The sequence below is a fragment of the Vidua macroura genome, chromosome 2 (assembly GCF_024509145.1).
Source record: "Vidua macroura isolate BioBank_ID:100142 chromosome 2, ASM2450914v1, whole genome shotgun sequence".
Classification (NCBI taxonomy): Eukaryota; Metazoa; Chordata; class Aves; order Passeriformes; family Viduidae; genus Vidua; species Vidua macroura.
The window spans coordinates 600,389-609,483 of record NC_071572.1 but is presented as its reverse complement, the minus strand read 5'-3'; positions in this window follow the sequence as shown (position 1 = coordinate 609,483).

The following is a 9,095-nucleotide window of genomic DNA, read 5'->3' as shown; positions in this document are numbered from 1 at the left end:
CTGCTGTCCCTTGCTGTCCCCTGCTGTCCCCTCTGCTGTCCCTTGCTGTCCCCTGTGCTGTCCCCTGTGCTGTCCCCTGCTGTCCCCTCTGCTGTCCCCTGTGCTGTCCCCTGTGCTGTCCCCTGCTGTCCCTTGCTGTCCCCTGTGCTGTCCCCTGCTGTCCCCTCTGCTGTCCCCTCTGCTGTCCCCTGCTGTCCCCTCTGCTGTCCCCTCTGCTGTCCCCTGTGCTGTCCCCTCTGCTGTCCCCTCTGCTGTCCCCTGCTGTCCCCTCTGCTGTCCCCTCTGCTGTCCCCTGTGCTGTCCCCTGCTGTCCCCAGCCCTCTCACCCCAGCGGAGTGACCGTGGAGCCCCGGGCTGGCCGGGGTTGGGAGGGGCAGAAAGATCATCCCATTCCAGCAATATTCCGGGCTCTCCTGCACCCAGCAGAGCAGGAAGGCTGCAGAATTCCTGCTGCCCCGGCACCCCCAAAGCCCGGGCCGCAGAGCCCTCCCTGTGGCACACCTGGGCTTTGGTGGCTGATATTTTGGGTCCGTTTCATGCCCTTGCACTTGCCCTCAGAGGGAGCTGGGATCATCAGCAGAGCAGGGCAGCTGAAGGCACTTCAGGTACTTTGTGCCAGCCAATCCCTCCCACAGAGAATCCTCCACCGGATTCCCAGCCCAGCAACTGGCACTGCTGGTGAAAATACCAGAAAAGAATATATTTATTACATTGATTTGAAAGTAGAACCAAGGAGGCGGGGGGGAACCCAACACATTTTTTTTCCCCCCCCCCAAAAACCACCTCTTTTTTAAGATGAAAAGTCAGTCATTCAGCCAACCTTCAAAGTGCTCGACTTAATCCGCGGGGGGACTCGATCTTGCTTTTCTCAGCCCCAGATTTTCCCCCCTTGTTCACACACCTTGAGACAAAGGCTGCAGGAAAGAGGCAGAGGGGGAGGGCTGGGGGGGGGGGGGGGGGGGGGGCGCTTTTTGTGCGGGGTGCGGAGCAAATTTATTCCGGAGAGCGCCTGAAGCGGCGCTCAGAAAATGGAGAGAGTGTCCTGTGCGAGAAAAGGCCCCCGAGCAAACCGCCGAGCCATTCAGGAGATTTGCTCCGGCACTCAACGAGCGGGGCAGGAAGAAAGGAAAAGCTGTTGTCAGGTTTGGGGTGTTTATCAGCTCCCCTCGAGACACTTGACCCCGAGTGGGACCCCCTAATCCCCGCTCTGCATGCGCGGCCGGCCCGGCCGGGGCACTTGTGGCGGTGCCCATTGTGTGCCACTCAGCCCCCCCGGTGGCATTCTGCTCACAAACGCTCCCACAAGTTGTTTGGGCTGGGTTTGGCGAGGGAATTGTGCTCCTAATGAAACAGTCTGGTCATTATACAGCGGCGCCCAGGCCCGGCCAGGGGACAGGGACAAAGGGCCAGCCTCGGGGACAGCCTGGCACACAAACAGTTACTGCTGCGTGCCGCGGGATTTAGGGGTATTATATTTAGGGGCTCCCTTAATGGGCCGCATTTGTGAGGACAAAGCGGCTTCGAGCCGTTTGCTGAAGGGGGAAAACCACCAAAAATGAGTTTGGTTCAGGGCTGTTTCCTCCCGAAAGAAAAGGTGGAGGGGGAAGCACCTCCCCTGGCAAAGGCTGCCCAGAGGTTCGGCAGAACCCCGGAGCTGCTTCTCGCCTCTCTCTGCCCTGAAACGCCCTCACTGGGTTAATTCCCAAAGCCTGGGGATTTGCAGCATTCATTTCAATGATTTTTAATACCCGCTGATTAAAACTGTTTGCAATATTTTGTTACGTTTTTAATTGCATTAATCATTAGCTGCAATTATTGCGATTTAGGAGCTCCTTTGTTCAGCAGCTAAGCACAAACTCGATGGAAACAGCTGGATTTTCATAAGTCAGAGTGACTTACTTCACTTCATGAATTGAACTGAGCAGAAATCCCAGAGCAGGAGTGGGCTGGGAAATTTTTACCAGGTGATTTATCACCGGAGGGACACTTTAAATCTGGATCAGTTTTATTAAATCTGCCAGGCATTCATTAAAGCCAGAGCAGGAATAATAGCTGGCTGCAATATCACATAATGACCATCATTCCACAAAGCCCCAAAATAGCAGCTGAATATGGTTTGGAAGTAACAAACAAGGATAATCCCGGGACGTGTCTGAAATAACTTGTGAGCTCCGGCCCCACCTGAGCCAGGTTGGAGGCCCAAGGACAGGGGGTGAAAAGCCCCTTCCCCACACAAGGGCAGAGACAAGGCTGGGCCTTGTGCTCAGCTTCTCCACCCTGGCTCCTCATTCCGTGGAAATTCCCACCAGGGCTCCTCATTCCATGGAAATTCCCACCAGGGCTCCTCATTCCATGGAAATTCCTACCAGGGCTCCTCATTCCATGGAAATTCCCACTGGGGCTCCTCATTCCATCCAAATTCCCACCAGGGCTTCTCATTCCATGGAAATGCCCACCAGGGCTTCTCATTCCACGGAAATTCCCACTGGGGCTCCTCATTCCATGGAAATTCCCACCAGGGCTCCTCATTCCCTCAAAGCTGGGAGAGCCCGAGGTGTGGAGAGAGCAGTGCCTTGGCTGTTCCTGATCAGAGCCCAAAGGGAGCTGGGAAGGGGCTGGAGAATTCCTGAGGGAGCTGGGAAGGGGCTGAGCCTGGAGCAAAGGAGGCTCAGGGGGGACCTTGTGGCTCTGCACAGCTCCTGCCAGGAGGGGACAGCCGGGACAGGGCTCAGAAAAAGGGACAGGAGGAGAGGGAACGGCCCCTGTTTCTGAGGAGGGAATTCACAGCCAGCACAAAGAAAGCCCTCGGTGAGGTGCAGGTCCTGCGCGTGGCCCTGACACCCCACCCCAGGTGGGGCCGGGTGGGAGTGGGGCAGAGCCCCCGGCTGTGGGGGATGTGGAGATGTTTGGTCCCAACCCCTCCAGGATTTCACAGCAATTCCAGGGCTGCTGGAAAAGCTGTCCCTGTTCCTCTGCAACCCCAGCAGTGTGAGGGGAGCACACTGCACAGAATCCCCAAATGCCCGGGGCTGGAAAAGCCCTCCCAGCCCAGGCAGTGCCAGCTGTGCCCCGTGCCCACCTTGTCCCCAGCCCAGAGCTCTGAGTGCCACCTCCAGGGGACACCTGCAGGGATGGGCACTGCAAAGCTCCCTGGGCAGCCCCTGCCAAGGCCTGAGCAGCCTTTCCATGGGGAAATTCCTGCTGCTGGCCAAGCTGAGCCTGCCCTGGCCCAGCCTGAGGCCGTTCCCTCTCCTCCTGTCCCTTTTTCTGAGCCCTGTCCCGGCTGTCCCCTCCTGGCAGGAGCTGTGCAGAGCCACAAGGTCCCCCCTGAGCCTCCTTTGCTCCAGGCTCAGCCCCTTCCCAGCTCCCTCAGGAATTCTCCAGCCCCTTCCCAGCTCCCTTCCCTGCCCTGGACACGCTCCAGCCCCTCCAGGTCTCTCCTGCAGGAGCAGAACTGGGCACAGCCCTCGAGGGGTCTCAGCACAGGGGGACAAGTCCAGCCTTGGTCACCACAAACATTTTGGAACCATTTTCCATGCCAGTGCTGTTGAGCTTTTCACCTTTTAATTGAAAGCATTCAGACCCTCTTGATGCACATTTACCTTCTTGTTTGTAGCTCTCCAAGACCCCCATGCAGCAGCACCTGAACCTGGAATGTTTCTGTGCTGCTAAACCACTCTGGTAGCCTGTTCCCATTAAAAACAGAAAGACAACACAGCCCAGGGGTGTTTATTAGTGTGAGGAAGAAGCGAAATAGGGATTTTTATTCAGTGCAGCTAAAGGTCTGTGCACAGGACTTCAACAGTAGGATTTTTAAAATTCAAAACATAAGAATGAGCAGCACTTCATTGCAGAGTTGAAAGATAATTGTGCAATTAACGGTATAAGGTCAATAATGCCAGAGCTGGATGCTTCTGACAGATAGGGATAATCAATCCAGCCTCCATATGAAAGGCTCGGAGGTAGCAATGGAAAAATAACACAGTGCCAATGTTTCTGTGCCCTAATGAACACCAGACAAGTCATTATTGACTGGTTTTTACTTATTTTAAGTGCCAGAGCACAAGTATCTGCTTTGATTAAATGGAACTTTAGTATTTTGCCTGAAGTTCAGTTTCTGTCCTGATCTAAGCGAGGACATTAATTTGGGAATGCAGCAAAGTCTCCCCGTGGCAGCTGCAGTGTCTGCTCAGGGAACTGCCAGGAGAACCCCAGGAAAGCATCCCAGCCTGGTTTGTCGTGGAGGGGAACAGCAGCAGCCCAGCTCTCCTCCTGCTGGCAACATCCAGACCTGGGTGCATCAAAATTCCTTCACCGTGGCACCGGGGGGAGAACAAACCCAGAGCAGGGATCAGCAACCCCGGATGCAGGGAGAGAAACGAGGAGCCCTGAGGTGCTGGATGCCATCAGAGACATCTCCTCCCTGCTTTGTTTTCCCTGTGGAATCAGGGAAAGCCTCGTGCCAGCATTTCAGCTGGAGTGCTCACCTGGAGAGGAGAAGCTCCAGGGAGAGCTCAGAGCCCCTGGCAGGGCCTGAAGGGGCTCCAGGAGAGCTGCAGAGGGACTGGGGACAAGGCCTGGAGGGACAGGAGCCAGGGAATGGCTCCCAGTGCCAGAGGGCAGGGCTGGATGGGAGATTGGGAATTGGGAATTGTTCCCTGGCAGGGTGGGCAGGGGCTGGGATGGAATTGCCAGAGCAGCTGGGGCTGCCCCTGGATCCCTGGCAGTGCCCAAGGCCAGGTTGGACACTGGGGCTGGAGCAGCCTGGCACAGTGGGAGGTGTCCCTGCATGGCAGGGTGGCACTGGGTGGGATTTAAGGGTCCCTCCCAACCCAAAGCATTCCTGGATAAGCAGGGACAGGGATGACAGTGCCGAGCTGACACCGGGGGGAACACAAATCCCTTTGTACCACCACGGCTACAGCCCCTTCCCAAAGTCCTGCTCAGCCTCCCCGTGCCCAGGAAAAGCAGGAGCAGGGACAGGAGCAGGAACAGGAGAGCTCGGGCAGCAGCAGAAATAGGAACAGGAGCAGGAACGGGAGCAGGAACAGGAGTGGGAGCAGAAGCGGGAACGGGAGCTGGGGCAGCAGCAGAAATAGGAACAGGAGCAGGAATAGGAGCAGGAACGGGAGCAGGAATAGGAATAGGAGCAGGAACAGGAGCAGGAGCAGCAGGAATAGGAACAGGAGCAGGAACAGGAGCAGGAGCAGCAGGAATAGGAACAGGAGCAGGAATAGGAGCAGGAACGGGAGCAGGAATAGGAATAGAAAACAGGAGCAGGAACAGGAGCGGGAGCAGGAGCGGCAGGAATAGGAACAGGAGCAGGAATAGGAATAAAAAACAGGAGCAGGAACAGGAGCGGGAGCAGGAGCAGCAGGAATAGGAACAGGAATAGAAAACAGGATCAGGAGCAGCAGGAATAGGAGCAGAAGGGGAGCAGGAATAGGAAGAGGAGCAGGAACGGGAGCAGGAATAGAAAACAGGAGCAGGAACAGGAGCGGGAGCAGCAGGAATAGGAACAGGAGCAGTAATAGAAAACAGGATCGGGAGCAGCAGGAATAGGAGCAGGAATAGGAACAGGAGCAGGAATAGAAAACAGGATCGGGAGCAGCAGGAATAGGAGCAGGAGCAGGAATAGGAGCAGGAATAGGAATAGAAAACAGGAGCAGGAACAGGAGCAGGAGCAGCAGGAATAGGAACAGGAGCAGTAATAGAAAACAGGATCGGGAGCAGCAGGAATAGGAGCAGGAATAGGAACAGGAGCAGGAATAGAAAACAGGATCGGGAGCAGCAGGAATAGGAGCAGGAATAGGAACAGGAGCAGGAATAGAAAACAGGATCGGGAGCAGCAGGAATAGGAGCAGGAATAGGAACAGGAGCAGGAGCAGGAACAGGAGCAGCCCCAGCCCCTCCACCTGCAGCGCCGGGACGCGGCCGTTGGAAGCGACAACCAACGCCGGTGATTAACGGGATTAATTCGGGATGCACGTGACTCATTAGTCATCAATTAGGGGGCTCATCCGCACACGGCTGATTAGGGGCCATCAGTGCCTCAAATTAAGCACGAAAAAAGATGTTTTAACGCAACCATATGGTTGTGCTTCAGAAGCAGTTAGAGCACAAATGGAGCACATTGACGGCTCCTAACTGGCGATGAATGAGGGGAGAGCGGCCCAAATTTGTTTAGAGAGTTCCCCCTCCACTTTTGCTGCGGTTTTTAATGTGATCTAATGAATAAGCAGAGTCAGCTTTAATTGCCGACTCACTCTCCGATGAAAAAGAGCTCCCAAAAGACATTTTTCCTCCTCCCAACCCGCTGGAAAAGAGACCAGGGGAGATGATTTTTCCCCTGGACCGAAGGTAAGGCCTTGCCTTTCCCTGTCCTGTCCCCGTGCTGCAATTCCCAACTTCCCGTCCAAGCAGGAGCAAGACTTTTCACACTTGTCCAGCGAAAAGGTGGGATTTTGCCTTGGGGGATTTTGGAGATGGGAGGGGATGTGTGGGGTGGCCACCTGCAGTGGGCTCGTGGCTACCGGAGGCTGTGGTGGGACAGTCACAGTGTCCTGCAGTCACCCCAGATCCCAAATGCCCGGGGCTGGAAAAGCCCTCCCAGCCCATGCAGCCCCAGCTGTGCCCCGTGCCCACCTTGTCCCCAGCCCAGAGCTCTGAGTGCCACCTCCAGGGGACACCTGCAGGGATGGGCACTGCAAAGCTCCCTGGGCAGCCCCTGCCAAGGCCTGAGCAGCCTTTCCATGGGGAAATTCCTGCTGCTGGCCAAGCCGAGTGTCCAGAGAGAGTCACAGTGGCCCAGGAGAGCCCAGAGCTCCCCCACAGGAATGTTTGGGATTCGGGGCCACCCTCAGAGGCAGCTGGAGTCACAGGGGGATCCCAGCTCTCTTCTGCACGTGCTGGGGCAGGCCCTAGCGCCCAGCACAGCCAAGGGGGGAGGGATGACAAATGGAAGAGATGAGACTCCTGCCCAGCTTTATCACCAACCTTCAAATTATCCATACCAACACTGCCTTCTTTGGGGGATGGTTTGTTATTTTCAGTGAAATCACAGAAACAGGGAAAGGTTTGGGTTGGAGAGACCCTAAATCCCACCCGGTGCCACCCCTGCCATGGCAGGGACACCTCCCACTGTGCCAGGCTGCTCCAGCCCCAGTGTCCAACCTGGCCTGGGACAGTGCCAGGGACCCAGGGACAATCTTTCCTTCTGTCCTGGAGTGAGGAGGGGACAGTCCCTGAGTGCTGGATTTGACACCCTGGGGATGAATGAGGAGGAACAGAGGGATGTGGGGGGACCCTCGGGGGTTCCCTGGGGCTGATCCCTGCCAGGCTGCCTGGGGAGGGATCCTGCTCACCTTCCCCAGCAGAAGGAAGGCAACGAGCTGACAAATCCCACCTGACAGATCCCCCGGTGCTGAGGGGCTCGGTGACAGTGGGGACGCTGCTCTCCCTGCCACGGTGCCATGTGGGGCAGTGTCACCACTGGCTCTCCCCATCTCCTGCTTTTAATTAACCCCTGGAGCCCTTTGTGCGGCCGGTGCTGTCAGTGGGGCCCTCAGCTGAAGCCCCCCTGTCACAAAATCTGGGAGCAAGCTGCTCTTGAACGGCCCCAGCGAGCGGGGAGGGGCTGTTCTCTCCTTAATCCCACATTTCATAGCACATCCAGGGACAAAAGGCTGCTCCCCAGCTTCCTGTGCCCCCATTCCCTGTGACACATCCGGCTGGGAGGAGGCTCCAGCTCCACACTGGACACGCTCCTGGAATGGCCTGGAGCTGGGCCACCCCCGGAGCACCCGGTTTGGTTGGGCTTTTTTCCCTCCTGGTACTCCTGTAAGGATGTGGTTCCACCCAAGAAGTCCGGGATTATCAGATTTTGCCATGGCAACGCGTTATTATAAATGCAAATGGAGACTGGGAAAGGGGGAAGCCTTTGGTTCTCCTAATGAGATGACAAAAGGGGATAACAGTGAAATATTTATTCCATGTACTTTGAATCTGGAAAAATCCTCCTCTCCTCTGCCATCTTTTTTTTCTGGAGAGCAGCTCAAGATGTTTTGGCTGGAGCCCGTGGAAGAAATCATTTGGTTTAATTTTATTTTTATTTAGCGAGTGGTGGGGTTGACCCTTCACCTGCACCACTGGGAGGCCTGAGTGGCTGCTCAGGTTTGGGAATTTGATCTCCAGAAGGACAAGGAAAAGATCAGTGGGAACATCACTCCTTTTAAACGAGGATTTCACAACCAGAAGCTCTTCTACCCTGACCTTTCATTTGTGTTTACAGCACCTGAGCCACTCCCACGTTCATTAGACATTTTCTGCATGTGGAATGAGGGAACTAATTGGGTTTAATTTTGACAAAGAGAAGCCCTGGCATGTGTGGAGTTCATTAAGAGGAAAATGCTGTGCAGGACCTTGTACAGAGAGCACCTGTAGCATCTTTTTTTCTAAATTACCCATCAGTATTTACCTTTTTCACTTGTGCAGAAAAGTTTAAAGAGTACCATGAAAACAGCACTGAGCAGCCTCAGTGCCAGATCACTCCCACCGCAGGGGAAGAGGAGAAGTTGGAATTATTGCACGTGCCAATCCCAGCTACTTTTCATGTAAAAGAAAGGCAAAAACCCCAAACCCCTCAGAGGGCAGCGGCCGGATGCTGTCCCAGATTTCCACATGTAAACAGCAGCGTGTGGGGACATTTCCCCCTCTGGGACTCCCAAACAGATCCTGTTTGCACAGCCAGGAGCCTTTGCAGGGATTCCCAGAGGTTTAGGGCTGCTTACCAAAGCTGAAACAGCTGCTCCTCACTCCCCTGGTCTGGCTGCAAACCCCGTCAGGAGCTCCCCCATTCACAGAGCCTCTCTCAAGGTCCTTTAAAAATCCATTTCTTTAATGCTGCTGCAAACTCCCCCCTGCCCGCCCAGCTTTTTTTTTTTTTTTTTTTTTTTTTTTTTTTTTTTTTTTTTTTTGCTAATTTGATGAAGACCACACACATAAAATCAAATGCTTTTGTCATTTGCTTCTCATTGTCCCCCCTTGGTGAAAGGAAGCATTGCCTGCGTGGCGTGATCATAAACATCAGAGTTCAG